Source organism: Triticum urartu, chromosome 2, assembly GCF_003073215.2.
Source record: "Triticum urartu cultivar G1812 chromosome 2, Tu2.1, whole genome shotgun sequence".
Classification (NCBI taxonomy): Eukaryota; Viridiplantae; Streptophyta; class Magnoliopsida; order Poales; family Poaceae; genus Triticum; species Triticum urartu.
The window spans coordinates 580,629,934-580,640,220 of record NC_053023.1 but is presented as its reverse complement, the minus strand read 5'-3'; positions in this window follow the sequence as shown (position 1 = coordinate 580,640,220).

The window sequence follows — 10,287 nt, the reverse complement described above, 5'->3', positions numbered from 1 at the left end:
CAAGAACTACACCTTGGATGAGTTTTTGAGTGATGAGGGAGTCAAGCATCAATATTCCGCACCTTATACCCCTCAACAAAATGGTGTAGCGGAGAGGAAGAACCGGACGTTGATGGATGCGGCAAGGACCATGATGGCGGAGTTCAAGTCTCCCTACAACTTTTGGGCCGAAGCCATCAACACCGTGTGCCATGCATTTAATCGGCTCTACCTCCACAAAGGCTTGAATAAGACTCCATATGAGATACTCACCGGTAACAAGCCCAACCTCAAGTACTTCCGGGTGTTCGGGTGTAAGTGTTTCATTCTCAAGAAAGGTGTCCGTTTGTCTAAATTGGAGGCTAGAGCTCATGATGGCATATTTGTTGGTTATGCTACAAACTCTCATGCTTACCGTGTTCTCAATAAGTCCATGGGACTTATTGAGGAAACGTGTAACATGGAGTTTGATGAGAATAACGGCTCCCAAGTGGAGCAAAGTGGTACTTGTGATGTAGGTGATGAAATTCCTCCTCAAGCCATAAGAAGAATGGGTGTTGGTCTTATCCTACCCATTGAGGAACCCCTTGTGGCCGAAGGAGAAGGACAATGTTCTACTCAAGTGGACCCTTCACCAACCCAAGACCCACACGCTTCCGAAGAACAAAGTGAGGGCCCTCAACCTCATGAACAAGACCAAGGGCAAGATCAATCTCAAGATGGTGTTGTAACATCAAGTGATGCCCAAGGTCAAGTTCTCTCCTCCGAGCAAGTTCAAGATCAAGAGCTTCTTGAACGAGAACAAGCTCAAGACGATGCTCAAGATGATCAAGTGACCACTCCTCGTCTCACCCCCGAGGAGGAATTGGAGCGTCGTGCTGCCAAGGTTGCTTCCAAGCTCTCCACCAAGGATCATCTCATGACAAATGTGCTTGGCAGCTTAAGAAAGGGGGTAAGCACTCGTAGACAATTAGCAAACTATTGTGAACATCACACGTTTGTCTCTTGTGTTGAGCCCCAAAAGGTCTATGAGGCGCTCGAAGATCCGGATTGGCTCAATGCCATGCACAAAGAACTCAACAACTTCGAGCGCAACAATGTGTGGAGATTGGTGCCAAGGCCGACGGTGAACCACAATGTCATTGGAACTAAGTGGATATTTAAGAACAAGAAAGATGCTCATGGGATTATCATTCGCAACAAGGCTCGCTTGGTAGCACAAGGCTATTCCCAAGTCGAGGGTATCGACTACGGTGAAACCTTTGCTCCCGTTGCTCGTCTTGAATCCATTCGCATGTTGATTGCATATGCTTCTCTTCATAACTTTAAGTTACAACAAATGGATGTGAAGAGTGCCTTTCTTAATGGTCCTATTAATGAATTGGTTTATGTCAAGCAACCCCCCGGGTTCGAGGATCCCTACTTTCCTGATCATGTGTATCAACTCGATAAGGCACTCTATGGCCTTAAACAAGCCCCACGTGTGTGGTATGACCACCTTACCGAGTTGTTACAAGACCGTGGTTTTGAAGTTGGGCTAATCGACCCAACTCTTTTTACTAAGAAGGTCAAAGGGGAGTTGTTTGTGTGCCAATTATATGTTGATGATATTATCTTTGGTTCCCCTAACAAAGCTTTCAACGAGGAATTTGCCGCTCTCATGACCTCAAAGTTCGAGATGTCTTCCATGGGAGAGTTGAAGTTCTTTCTCGGGTTCGAAGTGAAGCAAAGGAGAGAAGGAACCTTCATCAACCAAGCCAAATACACTCAAGACATGCTTAAGAGATTCAAGCTAAGTGATGTCAAGCCGGCGTCCACTCCCATGCCCACCAAGTGTCAACTTGACATTGATCCCAACGGTAAAGCGGTGGATCAAAAGGTATATCGCTCCATGATTGGCTCCTTGCTTTACCTTTGTGCATCTAGACCGGATATCATGTTGAGTGTGGGAATTTGTGCATGGTTTCAATCCGCACCTAAGGAAAGTCACTATGTGACGGTCAAACGAATCTTTTGATATTTGGCTCATACCCCAAACTTTGGCTTATGGTACCCAAGAGGAGCAAACTTCAAGCTTGTAGGTTACTCGGACTCGGATTGGGCGGGAGACCAAGTGGATAGGAAGTCCACTTCCAGAGGGTGCCAATTCCTTGGTTGCTCGTTGGTAAGTTGGTCTTCCAAAAAGCAAAGTTGTGTGTCTCTCTCGTCCACCGAAGCGGAGTATGTAGCGGCCGGTAGTTGTTGTGCACAACTCTTATGGATGAGGCAAACTTTAAAGGATTACGGTGTCATTTGTCACAAAGTGCCTCTTTGGTGTGACAATGAAAGTGCCATCAATATTTCTCTCAAACCGGTGCAACACTTCAAGACGAAGCATATTGAGATTCGGTATCACTTCATCCGGGATCACATTCGGCGAGGGGAGATCGAGCTCAACTATGTCAACACTCATGATAACCTTGCAGATATTTTCACGAAGCCATTGGATGAAGCAAGATTTCGCGAGTTAAGGCATGAGCTAAATATCATTGATTCAAGCAATATTGCTTGAACCCTTGCACACCCCACCATACTCAACTTGTTGTCTTGTTTAGATGTAGGCATCGACATAGGGGGAGTGTTGTTCTCTCAATGAACTCTCCCTCCCCCCATTATGCATAAATTGATCAAGTCTTTCACATTAGCCATGTTTGATGGTACTTGTGCTTCAAAGACGAGTTTTGGTCATGGGCCCAAGGATAATTCTTCGCGGTGCCATACCAATTGACTCAAACATAGGTGGCTCCGACCACCGCCCTCTCATTGGAGAGGTTGTGTCTTGTGGTCGTCTCTTGTTGTCTTTTTGCCCCTTCTTCTCCTCATGTTTGAGCTTGTTGGGTGGTGTGGTGTTCGTTTGAAGTTTCTGTGCGAACACCACTCTTTCTCTTGTGTTGGAAATGTGCTTCTTCTTGAGCTCACGGTACTACCGCGGCCTGCCACAGTACTACCGTGTGTGGAGTGTACGGTACTACCGGCCCAGCGCGGTACTACCGCCTGGGGGAGCGGTACTACCATTTTGGTGCGGTCCTTCCGCCCAAGCGGTACTACCGCAATGATACGCTGTACTACCGCGCTGTCAGAGGCGCGTGGGGATAAGGATGGGAACGGGGGGTTCTAACTTCCCCATACACATTCGTCAGTTTCCCCCACTTTGTCTCTCTCTCTCTCTCTCTCAAGAACGGGGCCGGAGTCCCTCGCCGGATCTCTGTCTCCGGCTTCTCTCTTTGGATTCCGACCGGTGGGATCGTTCCCCACCACTTCCTCTTGCCATGAACCAAGGTTTTTCCCCAAATCCCTCTCTTTCTTGTTGGTTCTCTTGTCTCTAGGTTTTTGGGGAGATGCTTGTGTTCTTGAGATTTTAGGCCAAATCTTTGCAAGAGAAGGTTGTAGGAGCGTAGTGTTGCGTAGACATTTTACTTGATATATTGTCCCGTGGTAGATTTGATCAACCATAGTTCCGTCGTGATTTCGCGCGTCTTCTCAGATTCAAAAGTAGGCTCGGATCTGACGCGGTGCGGTACTACCGTGCCTCTGATGCGGTACTACCGCTCGTCCGGTACTACCGCTCGTTCGGTGCGGTACTACCGCATGTTCTGTGGCACTAAGGTCTTACTACCACTCCAAGCCATGGTAGTACCGTATCCTCACACGGTACTACTGCGACTAGGAGCAGTACTAAAATTTTAGTACCGCATGACCAGGCAGCACTACCGTTATTGTCCCATCTCCCTTGTGGCATTTATCCCGTATGATTTCTACCTGTTTCCCTTGCTTTGCCATGGTCTTTGCATTGATTCTTCTCACTCTTTGTGTGTGCTTTCTCTTGTGTCTTAGGTGGTGGCTCTCGCCATTCCAATCCCAGTCATGACACTGGCTCCAAGCGATTGCGCAATCCTCAAGATGAAGCACCAGAGGGCTCCAATGCCCCCAAGCGCAATGTCAAGACCACTGCCAGTGAGCAAAAGGAACCTGCTAAGGGCATGGATGAGATTCCCCTCAATGAGTACATCGAACGCCAGAATATCAACCCTTATGTGAATGCTTGTGCTATCCTTAGAGGCACTGAGTTGTTTTGGACCAAGCAGCAGGCTCTCATTTATCTGGATGTAATCAAGAACAAGCAAAACACCTATGTGGATGTCAAGTGGATAGACATGAATCACATGAGGAAGGACAAGTTTCATGACTACTTTGGAGAAGCTCTGGATTTGGTGGAGCAGTTCGGTATTGAACATGTGATCTCTTTCCACCTTGACTATGATCCTAAGCTTATCTGTCAGTTCTTTGCCTCAGTTCACTTTCACCCCGGGGATGAGCGGAGGATGACCTGGATGACAAATGGCCGTTAGTTGTCTGCTACCTGGAAGGAGTTCATGGGTGTGCTCCAAGTTCCTGATGACGGGCTTCACACACCCGTTGGTGTTTGCCCCCACGCCAATTCTGAGTTTGCTAACAAGAACTTGCTTCAGCCGTACTATGTTGAGAATGTGCTTCCCAGTGGAAAGTCGACTTGGGTGCTGAACTCTTTTCTGGATATCATGCATCGCATCTTCCGCAACACTCTGTTCCCTCGCATTGGCAACAAGGACAAGGTTCATACCTATCTGGTGGACATCATGCTCCTATGCGCGGAGGCACGTTTGTCTCAGACTCAGCCACTTGATGTCTCACACATCATGTGGTGTGAGCTTCGGTTTGCGGTGTACACCCGCAAGGTACCTATCTATGGACCATACCTGTTTCTGTTGATCTCCACGACTTGGGAGAAGATGTACCCTGGTGATGAGTTCCTTGCTCCAGACTGGATTCAGCATGAGTCCATCAGCCTCCGCGTCAAGCCCAACTGGGCCAACACTACTACTCGTGCTGAGGCGTCTGCTGCTAGGAGGGCTATTGGTGAGGAGGAGGCTGGTGCAGAGGATGTTGCTGAGGACCATGCTGCTAGGTCTTCCCCACCTTCCTCTGAGCCGTCGTGGGCCAAGAATTTGAAGGACAAGATGAAGACTCTCTTCTGCATGCAGGCGAAGGGGCAGTACAGGACTCACGTGGCATCCAAGGAGAGTCGCCGCCGCGACAAGAAGGTCATGAGGCTCTTTGGGAGGATGTCTCTGGCGGTTCTGAGGATGCCATTACGCCAGAGGCTGCATGGATGGCGAAGCAAGGTTTCAAGTGGACTAGTTCTGAGGAGGACATCGAGGAGACTGTCCCCGCCGCCGAGTCTGACGAGGAGCATGAGGAGCATTGCGATGATTTCTCTGCCTAAGCCACCCCTTGTGTGTAGGTGTCCTCTCTGCCTTTTTGGCGTCTCGATGCCAAAGGGGGAGAGAGTGTAGGGATTTGCGTGCTTGCGTGTCGTGTCATCTTTGGTGTTTGCTTTGTCGTTTGAACCTCGTTTGCTTTGGTTTAGTTTGTGCCTTTGAGACTTATCCTTCATATGGTGTAAAACATATGCACTCTATTCTATCCTAGTGAGCTTATGATTGTGCTACTTGTTATGCTCGTATTTGCTATCTTGTCTAGTGTTAGCCTTACTTTTGCAAGATATGCCTTGTCTCTATAATATAGGGGGAGCTTTGATCTTAGTATGTGTGTCGTGCAGTCCAAAGCACCCATCTAGTTAGCACACATCTAGGGGGAGCCCGTCTATATTCTAGAGAGGAGGGGTTTGCGTTTGCTTAACCTTATTTCCTCTGTGCAAATCCCGTATTGTCATCAATCCACCAAAAAGGGGGAGATTGTAAGGGCATATTTATCCCTAAGGTGTTTTGGTGATTGATAACAATGCTTTTGCGGACTAATCGTGTGCCTTGAGTTTCCCAGACGTTTCATCACTAGGCACAAGACGGTTTGGTGCCCCTCGAAGACTGTTGAAGACGGTGTCTTTTCTACGTTTCTTTTTGGTGGATTTGAGTCGTAGGAAAGCCGTACTATTAAGAGAGGGTCCGCGTCGGAAAGGTTTGGGTGGAATCATCACGTACACGTTTTCTTCCTTGTCCCCTCCTTTCCCCTGCTCTTTGGAGCATCCTCCATTGATCCTCCATTCCCTTGTCCTGAGTGCTGTTGGTGGGCTTGCGGTAGTACTGCTCCCTGTTGAGCGGAGTACCGCAGGTACCCGCGGTAGTACTGCACTTCAGCGCAGTAGTACCGGAGGTGCCCACGGTAGTACCGCTCCTCTAGAGCCGCAGTACCGTGGCCCCCAGGCCAAGTACCGCTCCTTGATGTCTACTACACAACCTTCTTCTTGTAGACGTTGTTGGGCCTCCAAGTGCAGAGGTTTGTAGGACAGTAGCAAATTTCCCTCAAGTGGATGACCTAAGGTTTATCAATCCATAGGAGGCGTAGGATGAAGATGGTCTCTCTCAAGCAACCCTGCAACCAAATAACAAAGAGTCTCTTGTGTCCCCAACACACCAATACAATGGTAAATTGTATAGGTGCACTAGTTCGGCGAAGAGATAGTGATACAAGTGGTATATGGATAGTAGATAAAGGTATTTGTAATCTGAAATTATAAAAACAGCAAGGTAACAAGTGATAAAAGTGAGCGTAAATGGTATTGCAATGCGTTGAAACAAGGCCTAGGGTTCATACTTTCACTAGTGTAAGTCCTCTCAACAATACTAACATAATTGGATCACATAACTATCCCTCAACATGCAACAAAGAGTCACTCCAAAGTCACTAATAGCGGAGAACGAATGAAGAGATTATGGTAGGGTATGAAACCACCTCAAAGTTATTCCCTCCAATCAATCTGTTGGGCTATTCCTATAAGTGTCACAAACAGACCTAGAGTTCATACTAGAATAACACCTTAAGACACAAATCAACCAAAACCCTTATGTCACCTAGATACTCCAATGTCACCTCAAGTATCCGTGGGTATGATTATACGATATGCATCACACAATCTCAGATTCATCTATTCAACCAACACAAAGGACCTCAAAGAGTGCCCCAAAGTTCTACCGGAGAATCACGACGAAAACGTGTGCCAACCCCTATGCATAGGTTCATGGGCGGAACCCGCAAGTTGATCACCAAAACATACATCAAGTGAATCACATGGTATCCCATTGTCACCACAGATACGCACGGCAAGACATACATCAAGTGTTCTCAAATCTTTAAAGACTCAATCCGATAAGATTACTTCAAAGGGGAAACTCAATTCATTACAAGAGAGAAGAGGGGGAGGAGAAACATAAGATCCAACTATAATAGCAAAGCTCACGATACATCAAGATCGTGCCAAATAAAGAACACGAGAGAGAGAGAGAGATCAAACACATAGCTACTGGTACATACCCTCAGCCCCGAGGGAGAACTACTCCCTCCTCGTCATGGAGAGCACCGGGATGATGAAGATGGCCACCGGAGAGGGATTGCCCCCTCCGGCAGGGTGCCGGAACGGGTCTAGATTGGCTTTCGGTGGCTACAGAGGCTTCTGGCGGCGGAACTCCCGATCTATTGTCCGTTCTGGAAGTTTTAGGATACATGGGTATATATGGGTGAAAGGAGTACGTCGGTGGACCAAAGGGGGGGCATGAGGCAGGGGGCACGCCCCAGGGGGGTGGGCGCGCCCCTACCCTCATGAGCACCTCCTTCATCTTCTGACGTAGGGTCCAAGTCTATCCGGTAGGTTTCCTTCCAAAAATAACTTCTCTAGTTGATTTCGTTCCGTTTCGACTCCGTTTGATATTCCTTTTCTTCAAAACACTGAAATAGGCAGAAAAACGGAAACTGGCCCTGGGCTCTGGGTTAATAGGTTAGTCCCAAAAATGATATAAAAGTGTATAATAAAGCCCATAAACATTCAAAACGGTAGATAATATAGCATGGAGCAATCAAAAATTATAGATACGTTGGAGACGTATCAGCATCCCCAAGCTTAATTCCTGCTCGTCCTTGAGTAGGTAAATGATAAAAACAGAATTTTTGATGCAGAGTGCTACTTGGCATAATTTCAATGTAATTCTTCTTAATTGTGGTATGAATATTCAGACCATAAGATTCAAGACAAAAGTTTATATTGACATAGAAATAATAATACTTCAAGCATACTAACTAAGCAATCATGTCTTCTCAAAATATCATGGCCAAAGAAAGCTATCCCTACAAAATCATATAGTCTGGCTATGCTCTATCTTCACCACACAAAATATTTAAATCATGCACAACCCCGATGACAAGCTAAGCAATTGTTTCATACTTTTGATGTTCTCAAACTTTTTCAATCTTCACGCAATACATGAGCGTGAGCCATGGATATAGCACTATAGGTGGAATAGGGTGGTGGTTGTGGAGAAGACAAAAAGGGAGAAGATAGTCTCACATCAACTAGGCGTATCAACGGGCTATGGAGATGCCCATCAATAGATATCAATGTGAGTGAGTAGGGATTGCCATGCAACGGATGCACTAGAGCTATAAGTATATGAAAGCTCAACAAAAGAAACTAGTGGGTGTGCATCCAACTCGCTTGCTCACGAAGACCTAGGGCATTTTGAGTAAGCCCATCATTGGAATATACAAGCCAAGTTCTATAATGAAAGATTCCCACTAGTATATGAAAGTGACAACATAGGAGACTCTCTATCATGAAGATCATGGTGCTACTTTGAAGAAGAAGTGTGGTAAAAGGATAGTAGAATTGTCCCTTCTATCTTTTTCTCTCATTTTTTTATTTTTATATTATTTTTTATTTGGGCCTTCTCTTTTTTATGGCCTCTTTTCTCTTTTTTTATTTGGGCTTCTTTGGCCTCTTTTATTTATTTATTTATTTATTTTCGTCCGGAGTCTCATCCCACTTGTGGGGGAATCATAGTCTCCATCATCCTTTGCTCTAATAATGATGATCATCATACTTTTATTTAATTACAACTCAAGAATTACAACTTGATACTTAGAACAAGAGATGAATCTATATGAATGTCTCCGGCGGTGTACCGGGATATGCAATATGACAATGATGGAGTGTGTCATAATAAACGGAACGGTGGAAAGTTGCATGGCAATATATCTCGGAATGGCTATGTAAATGCCATAATAGGTTGGTATGGTGGCTGTTTTGAGGAAGGTATATGGTAGGTGTATGATACCAGCGAAAAGTGCGCGGTATTAGAGAGGCTAGCAAAGGTGGAAGGGTGAGAGTGTGTATAATCCATGGACTCAATATTAGTCATAAAGAACTCATATACTTATTGCAAAAATCTATTAGTTATTGAAGCAAAGTACTACGCGCATGCTCCTAGGGGGATAGATTGGTAGGAAAAGACCATCGCTCGTCCCCGACCGCCACTCATAAGGAAGACAATCAATAAATAAATCATGCTCCGACTTCATCACATAACGGTTCACCATACATGCATGCTACGGGAATCACAAACTTCAACACAAGTATTTCTCAAATTCACAACTACTCAACTAGCATGACTCTAATATTACCATCCTCATATCTCAAAACAATCATCAAGTATCAAACTTTTCTTAGTATTCAACACACTCAAAAGAAAGTTCCACAAATCTTGAATACCAAGCATATTATTATTAAGAAAATTACCATGCTATTAGAAGACTCTCAAAATAATTTAAGTGAAGCATGAGAGATCAATAGTTTCTTTAAAACAAATCCACCAACGTGCTCTAAAAGATCTAAGTGAAGCACTAGAGCAACAACAAACTACTCCAAAAGATATAAGTGAAGATCAATGAGTAGTTTAATAATTATGCAACTATGTGAAGACTCTCTAACATTTAATAATTTAAGATCTTGGTATTTTATTCAAACAGCAATCAAAGCAAAAGAAAATGACATCTAAGAATAGAAAACATCATGTGAAGAAGCAAAAACTTAGGATCAACCGAAACTAACCGATAGTTGTTGAAGAAGAAAGGTGGGATGCCAACCGGGGCATCCCCAAGCTTAGATGCTTGAGAATTATTGAAATATTATCTTGGGGTGCCTTGGGCATCCCCAAGATTGAGCTTTTGTGTCTCCTTAATTCCTCTCATATCACGGTCTCCCTAAATCTCAAAAGCTTCATCCACATAAAACTCAACAAGGACTCGTGAGATAAGTTAGTAGAAACCATTGCCAAAACCTTATCATACTTTACTGTAGCAAATCACTAAAATTATTATTCAACATTGCATACTAAATGTCTCTGCATATTTAATAGTCCTATCCTCAAATATAATCATTAAAGAAGAAAACATATGCAAACAATGCAAACATAACAGCAATCTTCCTAAACAGGACAGTCTGTA